Genomic DNA, 14,161 nt, shown 5'->3' on the forward strand with positions numbered 1-14,161 from the left:
GGAGCCTGCCGCAGCTGTGCGCAGCACATGGAGCATCACTCTCCCTGCACGCCTCATCCTCTCGTTCTGCCTACAGCACGCTCCGGGGACAGCCCTGGCCCCACACAGCCCCACACAGAGCCCACTCAGCCCAGGGCAGCACCGGCGTCCCCCAGCACCGCACACCGTGGTGGCCATGGCCAGGTCTGGCCTGCAACAGGCTCCTGTGCCTCTCCCACGTCCCATCCCTACCTGCCCCACACAGCTCCATCACGTCGCGGGCCCCGGACTCTGGCTGCTCTCCAGCAGCGCAGGGTTCCACAAACATGCCAAAACGTGGAATTCCTCACTTCGGGGCACAGTGATATCAAATTGTATAGATTCAGAGAGCAACTACCCACAGCCACAGAGAAAAACCCCCTAAAGGCTTTAAACACAAGGACGTCAATGCTGGGCCAGGAAATCCGTGAGTGAAGCCGGGACAGTGTGCGCAGGAGGCAGCAGGACCTGAGGGAAGGCTCTGGATCACAGATCCTGCGTCTCACGAAGGATTTCAGTTTCCCAGGCCAACCAGGGGTGACACACAGCTGGATCTGCTGATCACTAGCAGGGGAGAACTGACTGAGGCCGTGCTAATCGACGGCAGCCTTGGCTGTAGTGACCATGAAGCAGCTGTGTGCAGGATCCTGAAGGGAATGAGGAAGGAGTGGCAGAGTACAGACCCTGGACTTCAAGCAAGAATTCAGCTTACACAGGGAACTGGTAGGTGGAAGAATCACAGAATCACAGAATCAATGAGGTTGGAAGAGCCCTCTGGGATCATCGAGTCCAACCATTGCCCTGACACCACCATGGCAACTAGACCAGGGCACTAAGTGCCATGGCCAGGCTTTTCTTAAACCCCTCCAGAGATGGGGACTCCACCACCTCCCTGGGCAGCCCTCTTCCAATGTCTAATGACCCTTGCTGAGAAGAAATGCTTCCTCATGGCCAACCTGACCCTCCCCTGGCCAAGCTTGAGGCTGTGTCCTCTTGTCCTAGTGCTGGTTGCCTGGGAGAAGAGGCCGACTCCCACTGCGCTACAACCTCCCTTCAGGTAGTTGTAGACTGCACTAAGGTCACCTCTGAGCCTCCTCTTCTCCAGGCTAAACACCCCCAGCTCCCTCAGCCGTTCCTTGTAGGTCAGACCCTCCAGTCCCTTCCCCAGCTTGGTCGCCCTCCTCTGCACTCGCACCAACACCTCAACATCTTTCTTGAAGTGCGGGGCCCAGAACTGGACACAGTATTCAAGGTCCCATGTCCAAGGTCCCATTCAATGTCCCAACTGGACACAGTATTCAAGAGATCCCATGGGAGGCAGCTCTGAAGGCCAAGGTTGTGCAGGGAAGCTGGCAAGCCTCCAGGACAGCGCACTCCAGGCACAGGACCAGTCCATCCCCAGTCCGTCAGGAAAACAAGGAGATGCATCAGCAGATGGCCCTGGCTAAGCGGGGATCTAAGGGCTAAGCTGCAACGCAAAGAGGCACCATGTGGGAGGCAGACGCAGAGGGAAGCTACGAAGGAGGAATTTATAAACATTGTCCAGGCATGTAGGGATGGTGTCAAAGGTCAAGTGGAGTTGAGACTTGCAAGGAAAACTGAGGGTGCCAAGAGCCTCTACCACTACACTGGTAGTAAAAGGCTGAATAAGGGCCCATTTCTGAATGTGGTGGGTGACTTAGTGGCAGCACAGATAAGACTGACACTCAGTGCCTCCTTTACCTCTGTCTTCACCAACAAGGTCCCCCAGGCCTCCATGCTTTTTGAAAGGGTTCAGGGAGCTATCAGACAGGGATGAAGATTAAGTCAGGATTCCTTCAGTGAACTTGATCTACATGAACCCATGGGACACAACAGGCTGCATCAATGCTGACAGAAACAGACTTGCAGGGCTGCTCTTTCAAACGTGGTGGAGATCTGGGGAGGTCCCTGTGACAGACAGCTGGAGGAAAGCAAATACTGCATCCCACCTTCAAAAAAGGCCAAGAGGATGATCTGAGGATCTACACTCTTGTCAGCCTGTGCTGGGTTTGGCTGGGGTAGAGTTAATTTTCTTCACAGTAGCTAGTATGGGGCTACGGTTTGGATTTGTGCTGAGGACGGTGTTGATAACCCAGGGGTGTTTTCCTTATTGCTGAGCAGTGACTGCACAGCACCAAGGCCTCTTCTGCTCCTCACACCACCCCACCAGTGAGCAGGCTGGGGGTGCGTGAGGAGCTGGGAGGGGACACAGCGGGGACAGCTGACCCCAGGGATATCCCATGGCATATGACGTTGTGCTCAGCGTATAAAGCCGAGGGAAGAAGAAGGAAGGGGGGGACGTTCAGATGGTGTTTGTTGTCCCAAGTCACCGTTAGGCATGATGGAGCCCTGCTTTCCTGGAGATGGCTGAACACCTGCTTTACCTATTAAACTGTCTTTATCTCAACCCATGAGTTTTCTCACTTCTACCCTTCCGATTCTCTCCGCCATCGCACTGGGGAGGAGTGAGTGAGCGGCTGTCTGGTGTTTAGCTGCCAGCTGGGGTCAAACCACAACACAGCCACACTTGGGTCCCTGGGAGAATCACGGATGAGTCCTCTTGGAGCATGTTTTTGGCCACGTGGAGGAGCCTGGGAGGGGAACAGCCAGCACGGACTGACCGTCCTGTTTGCTTTCTGCGATGCAATGATGGGATCTGTGGTTGGAGGGACGACAGCTGGGGATGACAATTGCCTTGACTTCAACGAGGGTTTGGCACCTTCTCCCACCATCCCCATACTCAGGGCAGGATGTTATGGTCTGGAGCTCTGGGGACAATGTCCTGGGGTCTGGGTGGGCAGTGAGCAGGACGTGAGGACGGGGGACAGTTTTTTTCCCTGTGAGGACCGTCCCGTGTCGGAGCAGATTGCCGAGAGAGGTTGTGAAGCCTCCGTACCTGGAGGTGTCAGGACACGGCTGGATGGGGCTGTGAGCAGCCTGGTCTGGCCCCACAGCTGCCCCTGCTCCAGCAGGAGGGTGGGCAGGGACCTCCCAAGGTCTCTCCAATCTGAATTACTCTGTGACTCTGCTGCACCCTTTCCCCAGCAGAGGCTATTGGACACGGGTAAAGCAGCGTGCTGGGCTGTACAGAACTTGCTCTGCTGTACTAGAGCTGCTCTTTGGCTCCTCGTCCAGCACTCAACACAGCCCTGTGCTGTGCAGCCCTTTAGTTGGACACTGGAGGATCCCTGTCTCAGGACTCACACTGTTGTACGCTCAGCAGCAGCCCCAGATTTGCTGCAGCAAATCCAGCCAGTCCTACCAACAAATGCTCCCCCTCCTCTTCTCCCAGTCACACACGGGCTAATTCACAATCCTCCCTCTGAGCCCACGTGCTCCTTTCTGTGCCCATGGGGCTGGACAAACACAAGACATTTGGGAGGGCTCCAGCAGCGCAGTCCCCAGATCCCTGTTGGCCTTCCAGGCAGAGGGCTGCAGGGCTGCTGGGGTTTTCCTCTGACACCCGTGTTTTAGGAAGAATTTCTTCTCAGAAAGGGTTATTAGCCATTGGAAGGGGCTGCCCAGGGAGGTGGTGGAGTCACCATCTCTAGAGGGGTTTAAGAAAAGCCTGGACATGGCACTTAGTGCCCTGGTCTAGTTGCCATGGTGGTGTCAGGGCAATGGTTGGACTCGATGATCCCAGAGGTCTCTTCCAACCTCATTGATTCTGGGATTCTTTGTGATTCTGTCCCTGCCAGAGGGCAGGAGCCCTGCACCACACCAGAGGCACACAGCACCCTCACATCTCTCCACACACACATACCATCACGTGGGGCTGCAGCTGCCCCCACTTCTGTTCACAGACCACAGCACGGGTCACAGAACGCTGAGGTCCCGTGGGAACAACAGGTACAGACGCCCAGGAGGCCTTTCCAACAGCATCTACATCCCCCAGACACATAAACACGCAGTGACACTCCTGGACACTGCAAACAACAGTGATCCAATGCATTACATCCTAGAGAGCCTCCGCTCACCACGGTCACACAGCAGAACGTGCACATGTCCATGTGCTCATTCTCTGCTCCCTTGGCCTCGCCTGCAGGCTGCTTCTCTCCTGCAGCACTGCCGTGGCTTCGCTGACCCCTGCACTAACCCTAACCCACCTCTAGCACCTCCTGAACTTCTGCCTTGGGTGTTTTCACAGTGCCAGCATGTCCAGGGTCCATCTTTCACAGAATGGTTTGGGTTGGAAGGGGCCTTAAAGCCCATCTCGTTCCAACCCCCCTGCCATGGGCAGGGACACCTTCCACCAGACCAGGTTACTCCAAGCCCCATCCAACCTGGCCTTGAACCCTGCCAGGGAGGGGGAAAACTCTTCATATAACTCTTTCCACTCCTGGGTCCTTGCAAGGATAAAGCCTCCTCGTGCTGGCACAGGCTGGGTTCCCAGGTCATACGTAGCCAAAGAGAGAAAATACTCAGTGGGGAAGGGGGAAAGCAGCATGAACCAACCCCTTTCCCAAGGACCATGAGACACCTCTTGTACCTGGCTTCAAACACGTTTACACTAACAGTGGTCAGCAGGATCCGATGCCCTTCAGTAGTTAATGGCTCAGTCCTAGTTCATATTTGAGTCCTCACAAGACACACTGGCGATTTCAAGGTCATTTGGCAATAGGTGTGTGCTTGGGTTTTGTTTCCTCCTCACACCAGACGGGAAATGAGCAGTGAACACAAGAGAGAACAACTGACACACTGTCCAGCCGTGCAGCCCAAGGGCTGGGCTGCAAAGGAAAATCTGCCAGAGGGGAACGGAGATTTTGCTTACTAAACAAGTGAAGCAACAGGGGGGAGAGGCAAGTGGAAGAGGATACACCACTGCAGTGCGAGGGGACGGCCTGAACCAGCGTTCAGCGTCTGGTGCTGCTGAAGGACTCGGACAACCTGGAGACCCAGCTGGAGATCAGGGGCTGGAGACTGAGCTCAGGGGCAGAAATCAAGAGCATCCTTAGGGGAAAAGCTGCATTTCACTGCAGACTTTGCAGACAAGATGCTGCAGCCACGGCCCAGAGCAGGACGGGGGCGAGGGGATGAAGGCACCCAAACACTGACAGCTGCTGAGTGGGCAGCGAGCCCTCGCAGACAGCCCCAGAGGATGTCTGGCACATCGGGCAGCCTCTCCCTGTCTGCAGAAGCTGTTTGCCACCACTGTAAAAAGGCTGAGGAGGTTCTCCAGTCTATATGCATGACAAACAGTGAACATGCAGAGACATGGTTAGCCAGATACTGTGAACGCAGGCTTAGGAATACCCTGACAGTAAAAGGCGTGCCAGCAGGAGAACGTGCTAACTGAAAAACACACAGAAATGCAAAACGTTAAAATAAAATAGCTACAGTTTGGCACAGTCATTAAAAATCATAAAATCATAGAATCGATTTGGTTGGAAGGGACCTTTAAAGGTCATCTAGTCCAACCCCTCTGCAATGAGCAGGGACATCTTGAACTAGGTCAGGTTGCTGATGCCAAGTCAGGAAAAGAAACTGGATGAAAGTGACAGACAAAATATATTATTCCTTTCATATAACGGATGCAAATGAAATGGCATGTGCCCCTGGGGACCCAAGGATGTGTTAAGGAACCCAGGTGATGAACCTGATGCTGTGTGTTGAAGACTTTTCTTTGATAGGGAGGCTGCTACCACGGAGGGGCTCAGGGAATACATCTGGGGCATCTTCTGGTGAAATCACTAATGATCATTGTAACTGCACGAGAACATAGCTGTTTGAATATGGCAAGGGATGTCAGAGTCAAGAAGAAGGGCTTCTATAAGTGCCTAGGTGACAACAAGAAGGCCAGGGAAAATGTAGGCCCCCAGCTGAAGGAGATGGGGGACCTGGGGAGACAGGACATGTACAAGATGGGGGTACTTCATGCCTTCTTTCCCTCAGTCTTTAATAGGGACTGTTCCTGAAGAACAGTCTTCAGGAATCCCAGGTCCCAGAGAGTGGGGTGAAGGCTGAAGCAAGGAAGATGCACCCTTGGTTGAAGAGGATCAGGTCAGTGGATTCTTAGGCAAACTGGACATACGTAAGTCCACGGGCCCTGATGGGATGCACCCATGAGTGCTAAGGGAGCTGGCAGATGTCATTGCGAGGCCACTCTCAATAATCTTTGCTCAATCAGAGTGTTTGGGAGAAGTGACTGATGACTGCAGGAAAGTAAATGTCACTCCTGTCTTCAAGAAGGGTAAGCAGGAGGACCCAGGAAACCACAGATCAGCCAGCCTCACCTTTATCCCTGGGAAGGTGATGGAGCAGCTAATCCTGGAAACCATTTCCATGCACGTGAAGGACAAGAAAATCTTCAGGAGTAGCCAGCATGACTTCACCCACGGGGAAGTCTTGATAAAAACTTGATAACTGACTGGCCTGGCAGGTGAAGGAAAAGCAGTGGATATCGTGTACTTGGACTTCAGGAAGGCCTTTGACACTGTCTCCCATAAGATCCTCATAGGTAAGATGTTGATGAATGGGCTGGATGAGCAAATAGGGAGGTGGACTGAAAACTGGCTGAATGGCTCGGCCCAAAGAGTGGTGACCAGTGGCACAAAGTCTACCTGGAGGCCAGTGGCTAGCAGTGTAGCCCAGGGGTCAATACTGGGTCCAGTCCTGTTTAACATCTTCATTAATGATCTGGATGATACGGCAGAGCGTACCCTCAGCACGTTTGCTGATGACACTGAACTGGAAGGAGTGTCTGATACACCAGATGGTCGTGCTGGTGTCCAGAGGGACAGTTACTCCAGGTATGGCCTTACCAGGGCCGTGTAGAGGGGGAGGAGAACCTCCCTCGACCTGCTGCCCACACTCTTCCTCACACACCCCAGGACACCGTTGGCCTTCCTGGCCCCGAGGGCACATTGTTGGCTCATGGGGAACTTGGTGTCCCCCAGAACACCCAGGTCCTCCTCTCCAGAGCTGCTCTCCAGTAGATCAGCCCCCAGCCTGTACTGGTGTGTGGGGTTATTCCTCCCGAGGTGCAGGACCCTACACTTGCCTTTGTTGATCTTCATGAGGTTCCTCTCCGCCCATCTCTCCAGCCTGGCCAGGTCTCGCTGAACGGCAGCACGGCCTGCTGCGGCATCGGCCACTGGTCTGATACACTTCTGGTGTATCAGTCGCCAGGACAAAGATGGCCATGAGGCCTTGTTGTTTCATGCTCTCCTCCTAGGTCCCCAGCAAGACAGGAGGGAAGAGTGGAGCCCAGGCACCACAAAGCTCCTACGTTCCCCTGAGTCGAGGCTGGAGAGAGGCAGAGCCCCATGCTGGGGTTCTCAGCCACATCCCCTGCAGGAGCCAAGGCTTCCCCTTCCACAGACCCATCCAGAGGGCAACACCAGACCCTCAAACGCAGCCGTCCCAGAATCACAGAATCACAGAATCAACCAGGTTGGAAGAGCCCTCTGGGATCATCGAGTCCAACCGTTGCCCTGACACCACCATGGCAACTAGACCAGGGCACTAAGTGCCATGGCCAGGCTTTTCTTCAACCCCTCCAGAGATGGTGACTCCACCACCTCCCTGGGCAGCCCCTTCCAATGGCTAATGACCCTTGCTGAGAAGAAATGCTTCCTCATGGCCAACCTGACCCTCCCCTGGCCAAGCTTGAGGCTGTGTCCTCTTGTCCTATCGCTGGTTGCCTGGGAGAAGAGGCCGACTGCCACTTCACTACGCCCTCCCAGCCCCACTGCCAGCCCGCGAGCCCCATGCACAGCCCACGGCGCTGGAGAGGGACGGAGCCTGCTCCGCACCCGGGCCCCGCGCTGGCTGTCCTCCCCACCTCCCGCCGGCGCAGCCAGCAGGCAGGGAGCGCATCTGGAGCCCTGCCCTGGCCGGGGCTCTGCTGCGCACATGTTACGCTGCGGCTTTGGCAAACATCTGGCTCCGGGCTCCCGCCCCTCCGAGTGACGGCTCTCGGTGGGAGAGGAGGGAGGCTGGCGCCAGTGTGGTCAGCGCTCCCACGCACGGCTCCCGGTGCCGGGGCGTGTGCCAGGCGTCCTGCCCGCCCAGGCCTGGCACGGCTGAGCCCGGCTAAAAGCAGCCGGGGAGCGGCCGCGGCGGCTATTTCAGGAGCTGCCTCTGGCCCCCGGGCTGCGTCTCAGCCTCCAGCACGCTCCGGCCCCGGGGGAGCGAGGGGTCAGGGCTCGGCCCCAGCGATCGCCCAGCGCACGTGGCCGAGGCGAGGGTCAGACCCCGCAGCTGCAGGGAGCGCCCCGTCGGGGAGCCCCTGTGCAGCCACAACCCCGTCCCCTCGCGCTGCTGGCTCCCCGCAGCCACAGCCCTCTCCCACCGCTGGCTCCCCACAGCCCCTGTCCCCTCGCACCGCTGGCTCCCCACAGCCCCTGCCCTCTCCCACCGCTGGCTCCCCGCAGCCCCCGTCCCCTCGCAGCACTGGCTCCCCACAGCCCCTGTCCCCTCACACCGTTGTCTCCCCACAGCCCCCGTCCCCTCGCACCGCTGGCTCCCCGCAGCCCCCGTCCCCTCGCACCGCTGGCTCCCCGCAGCCCCTGTCCCCTCGCACCACCCTCTCCCCGCAGCCCTTGCCCTCTCCCACCGCTGGCTCCCCACAGCCCCTGTCCCCTTGCACCCTGTCCCCTCGCACCGCTGGCTCCCCGCAGCCCCCGTCCCCTCGCACCGCTGGCTCCCTGCAGCCCCCGTCCCCTCGCACCGCTGGCTTCCCGCAGCCCCCGTCCCCTCGCACCGCTGGCTCCCCACAGCCCCTGCCCTCTCCCACCGCTGTCTCCCCACAGCCCGTGTCCCCTCACACCGCTGGCTGCCTACAGCCCCTGTCCCCTCGCACCACCGTCTCCCCACAGCCCCTGCCCTCTCCCACCGCTGTCTCCCCACAGCCCCTGCCCTCTCCCACCGCTGGCTCCCCGCAGCCCCGTACCCACCGGGTACCTACGGGGTACATCCTAGAGCAGTGCTGGAGGCCGTAGGCTGCCTGTTTTCCATCCCCTGCTGTGTACGGCTGTGGCAGCCCTGCGCCTGTCCATGCCCAGGCTGTAGGCACCACAGGGGCAGCCTGTGGCCTCCACCGCTGCTCTAGGATGGGGTAAAGCCCTCACTTTCGAGAAGGAGGGGAAGCGGTTTAACCACAGACATCGGCAGGGAGGTAGGACCATGGAAGGTGAGGCTGGGCAAGAGGCTGCAGGAGCCTGGGGGTGAGCACTGCTGTTCTGGGAGAGCCAGTGCCTCTGAGCCCTGGGCAGAGTAAGGCACAGAAAGGCGAGGAGCAAGGCTCAAACATGGGCACCCGGGTGTCCTCGCAGGGGGAGCAGCAGGGAGGCGAAGCAGGAGCTGCAGGGCACGGGGAGTCCCAGCAGAGTGGAGCAGGGCAGGGAAGCTGGGCCTCTGCAGAGTGCTCAGGGTGGGGGGCTCAGGTGCGGCAGCAACAGCGCAGGGTGGGAAGTGACGGGGTCTGGCTGCGGCCGTCTGCGAGGCACTGGTGCCAAGGACTTCAACCCAGTGTGCTGGGCTGGGCTTCAGCCGCACAGAGCTCGGCCAGAGGGTGCTCACGGAGCAGGGCTGCACTGCGGGGTGGGACACGGCCAGGCAGGACACGCAGGTGAGACGGGGGCTCAGGGCAGCAGCCAAGCAGGGTGACCCCGGGCAATGATGCAGGGACGGGCAGCAGGGAGAGGCTGGCGTGTCCCCAAGGGCCAGGCAGGTGAGGGAGAGCCCTGCCAGCGAGAGCGTCCCTGGGAGGACAGTGAGGGTCCCCGGGGGGAGCAGGGAACAGCAGCTGGCAGCAACTGAGGGGCGTGGGGAAAATAAGAGGGAGCAGAGACTGAGGCACGGGGGCAGGGGGCATGCTGATGGGCTGGGGTCCGGGAGGGGAGGCAGGGGGCATGGTGGTGGGCTGGGGTCCGGGGGGAGAGGTGGGGGCCATGATGGTGGGGTCCGGGAGGGGAGGCGGGGGGCATGCTGATGGGCTGGGGACTGGGAGGGGAGGTGGGGGCCATGATGGTGGGGTCCAGGAGGGGAGGTGGGGGCCATGCTGGTGGGGTCCAGGAGGGGAGGCGCAGGGACTGGCACTTGGAGGGCAGCGTGCGCAGGTGCGGGGCTGTGGGGAGCCATGGAGGAGGGGGGGTGTCAGCGAGGAAGGGGGGGCTACACAGGGCCTGGTGCTGAGGCAGAGGTGAGGGGAAAGGGGCAGCTGTGAGGGGGCTGGGGACCAGCACGGAGGAAGGAGGGAGCTGTGCGAGGGGCTGGGGGAGGAGGAGCGCGAGGGGCTGGGGCCTCTCGGCTGCAGTGGAAAAGCTGCTGCAGCTCCAGGGGAAATGCTACTTGAATTAATCATGGCGCTGGCTGCTGTGCCAAGCCCAGGAGGAGGCTGCTGGCAGCGCGAGGAAATAACTTTCACAGGAATTTGGAACAAATGCAGCTCTTCTGGCGGTAACAACAGCACTCACCTCCCCCACAACCGCCCCGTGTACCAGCAGCTCCCCCGGGTCCCCACCCCTGCGGACCCCAGACTCACAGCCGCGCTCCCAGGAGCACGGTGCGCTCCCTCCCCTCACGCTGCTCCCCAGCAGCTTGCAGCCGTCCCCCATCTTGCCTCGGGAAGCTCGCCGCCTTGCTCCTGAGGAGGGGGAGGCCTGGTTTATGTCGTGCAGAGGTCTGAAAATAGGTTAACGCTAAATCCCTTGTCCCAAGAAAACGAGCGCATGTAGCAATGTCCTCCCCACCTCGCCCCACTCTCCTTGGCAGCCACGTTGGTGAGCACTAGGCCTCTCGCAGCTGCAGTCCCCATGCACGGCTGCCACCCGTGTCCCCTCACAGCTGCCACCTTCAGTAGCACAACCGATGCATCAGGATTATCCAACAAGACTTTCTTTCAGGCATACAGAATATGTGGCCCGGTCTGGCCCTTCATGCAGGGCCTCCTACCCGGGGCCCAGCGCAAGAGGCTGTCCCGGCGAGGTGTGTGCCAGTCCCACAGCATCCCCCACCCGGGCTCAGACTTCAAAACTCATCAGACTTGTCCCCAAAACTGCAAGATAAGACTATGTTTTAGGTGTGCTGCTGCTCAGCTTCTGATCTCCCAACAACTGTGTGTATGAATGCAAAGGAAATATGTAAACCCTGGTTCCAAAATCATTAATAATGGATCTACGCGAGAATCAATAATCCACCGTCTCATCGCATTCACATTTCTGTCAAATCAGCCTGTGCTCACTACGTGGGGTTTACACAGCTCTCTGTGCGTTCTGCTGCCTGCCAGAGGACAGACAATACTTTATTTAGCATGACAAGTCAGAAAGGCCCAGAAAGACAATATCTGACCATGCATGCAACTTGCTGGTACAAAGTCAAACGTTTAAAACAAATTTAAGCCACCAGGGTGAATTCATACCAGAACAGTGCTTCACATCATGTAACCACAGCGTTTGAATGTAGTCTGATGAGCCCTAAAGCTTCTGTATTATCAACTCATGACCACAGAGAGAAACAGAGACAACCAGTCAGTGACCAGCCCCTGCTCTATTTTCTGCTGGAGTCATGTTCACCGATTCCCTGCGCTCCTTCTCCACTGGTGTTTCTCTGTCATCTCAGACTTTTAACTGTGAGTTTGCTATTTCCTTTGCTTAGTGCTCGTGCAGAGTCTGCTACTGTGGGACCTGGCCCATGATAAATACGAGTAGCATATAAAGAAGATGTTACGAGATTCTTTTTCTTTCTCGGGAGCTCAGGCCAGCAACCTGCTCTGCTCGTCCCTGTTCGTAAACCAAACACAAAGACCGACCTGGCAGAGAGGATGGGGTGTGCAAGGGAGCAGGAGACCTGCAGCTGTTCTTCAAGTCTCTTCTGGTCACTCACATGGACTCCCCACTTCTCCATCGTTCTGTCCTGCCCACGGAGAGCAGATGTCACCGACTGAAAATAGCCCTGGTCCTCCCAGGGTTTTTTTGCTTAGAAACATGGCAGTCTGATGGAGAATCGAACCCGTTCAGTTCTGTGCTGACCTTGGAGGCCGTCCTGTGTCCTGCACACCACACTGGCAGAGCTTGCCCATGGCCTAAGCTCTCATGACTATTATGCGGGTTTGGACCAAATCCAGAGCTTGGCAGGACCCTTTAACCTCCCAAGGCAGGACGCCTGGAAGCCACGGACAGACGGAGTCAAGCGGGAGCAACCGCAGACAGGGGCTGTGGGGCAGCACACCTGACACGGGCAACCCCTTGGGGCATGGTGCTGGCTGCTGGTCACCATGGACCTTGGCAGCACCTCCGAGCCCTCCTGTTTGGGGCAGCAGTGGTGCCGTGGTGAGGGGTGGCCACGCTGGGCAGCAGTGCTCCGAGACCTGGGCTCCCTGCCCCGGCTCTGCCCCGCTCCCGGACCAAGCTCCCTCCTGCCGCAGCGCAGTGCCGAGCCGGCAGCCCAGCCAGCCTCCTTTCCCATCCGCTCACGTTTCCCGGCTCAGAGGAAGCAGCAGCAGATGTGTGAGCTGTTTGCTTTGTGCCGAGGCCACGCGGGAGTTACCTGCGCTCAGCCCAGACGCGCCGTTTCCAAACGAAACACAAGGGCTGAGCCAAGACCATCGAAATATGGCCAAACCCTCAGTCACTGCTGGCCGCCGGGCCAGCACCTTCCCCTGCGCAGCGTGGAGCTGGGCTGGCCCCCATGGGACACTGGCCCCACCACGGCCAGGCAGCCACGCGCTGGACCAGTCCCTCTGTGCCATCCCCGTGGCCCTACACCGGCCCCACCATGGCCAGGCAGCCACGTGCTGGACCAGCCCCTCTGTGCCATCCCCGTGGCCCTGCATCACCCCAGCGCCTCCTCAGGTCCCGCTCTCCCTCCTGCCTGTCCCCGCACTCGCAGTCGGGAGCCCAGCCGCCATCTCCGATTGCATTTCCAGAACGCCTTCCCACACGGCAGCGGCGCTGAGCAGGACGGCACGGGGAAGGAGACAGCGGGGCCTCCCTTCGGGGGCTGCCGCAGCAGAGACAGCCCTGCACATGCCTGGGGCCTCCGTGCTCACCCAGGGACACATGGCTCCTCCACTCCGACCCTGTCCCTGAACTCACTCCCACCCTTGACCCCTTCCCCATCTCTCTCCCCAGCCCTGGTCCTGTCCCTGTCCCTGTCCCCACCCACTGGGGACAGCATGGAGTGTTGCCCTGCACAGACCAAACCCAAATCTTCCCCACCAAAACCTTCCTCCTCATTTCCCACCCACTTATTCTGCCCAGACTTCCCCCCCAATCCCACCCTTACCTATCACATGTCCCCCCCAGATCTGCCCCATCCTAAACTTGCCCCTGCCCTATGTCCCTTCTCTCTTCTACACCTGGCCCTTGCTCCCACCCAATTCCTCCTTCCCCCCCCACTCTCCCCCACAGTCCTACCCCCTGTCCCCTGCACTCACCCACCCCACAAGCCCCTCTCCAGCACTCCCACCCCATACCCCTGTCCCCTGCATTGACACACCCTACAGGGCTGGAGCGGTGGTTGAAACAGCAAACGCAGGGAACACAAAATACACAAAACACAAATGGCATCACTGGCACATCTTGGGGTCCCAGAGCCCGTCAGAGGGGCAGCACCTCTCCCGGCCTCACCTGTGACCTCGGACTACACGAAGGCTGATGCAGCGTGTGTCTCTCAGCTCAAATCCCACAGGTGCTGCTTCCAAGGTGACGTAACAATACCAACTGGGCATAATTAACGCTGATGTCCACAACCAGCTTCACAAACACTGACAAACTCAGGCTAATGACCTCACGGCGGAGACAGGAGTTACCAGCCTGGCTACCAGCAGCTTCCTAGAGGTTGCACCCACGTTCCTGAGCACCATTTTCAGCGTCCTGCCCCGCGAGGCAGGGTCACGCCTGCGCAAGCAAAGCCTGGCACAGTGAGCCCCAGCCTCAGCTGAGGTCAACACTGCGCTTGCACAAAGGGCATCCTCGAGGTGTACCCACAGTATCCGCGATATCACCCAGCACCTGCGTGCAGAAAGGGCGTCACAGCGCTCTGCCCCATCTCACCCTGAGCACGGGGATCTGTTCCAGCGTTCCGCCGGCAGCCATTGCCCACCTGAGCCACCACAACTGCACCAAACAGCCTCCAGTGGTAGGTCTCCCATCCCAAGCCTCTCGGAGCCCTGGCCGTG

General features: G+C 58.7%; 1 protein-coding gene across 1 annotated transcript in view; it reads right to left on the reverse strand.

Moving 5' to 3' along the window:
• DCHS1 (dachsous cadherin-related 1) overlaps positions 1 to 14,161 on the reverse strand; it is a 49,878-nt gene that overhangs the window by 29,726 nt on the left and 5,991 nt on the right. The gene's annotated exons all lie outside the window — the stretch shown is intronic.

This window comes from Nyctibius grandis, chromosome 2, assembly GCF_013368605.1.
Source record: "Nyctibius grandis isolate bNycGra1 chromosome 2, bNycGra1.pri, whole genome shotgun sequence".
Classification (NCBI taxonomy): Eukaryota; Metazoa; Chordata; class Aves; order Nyctibiiformes; family Nyctibiidae; genus Nyctibius; species Nyctibius grandis.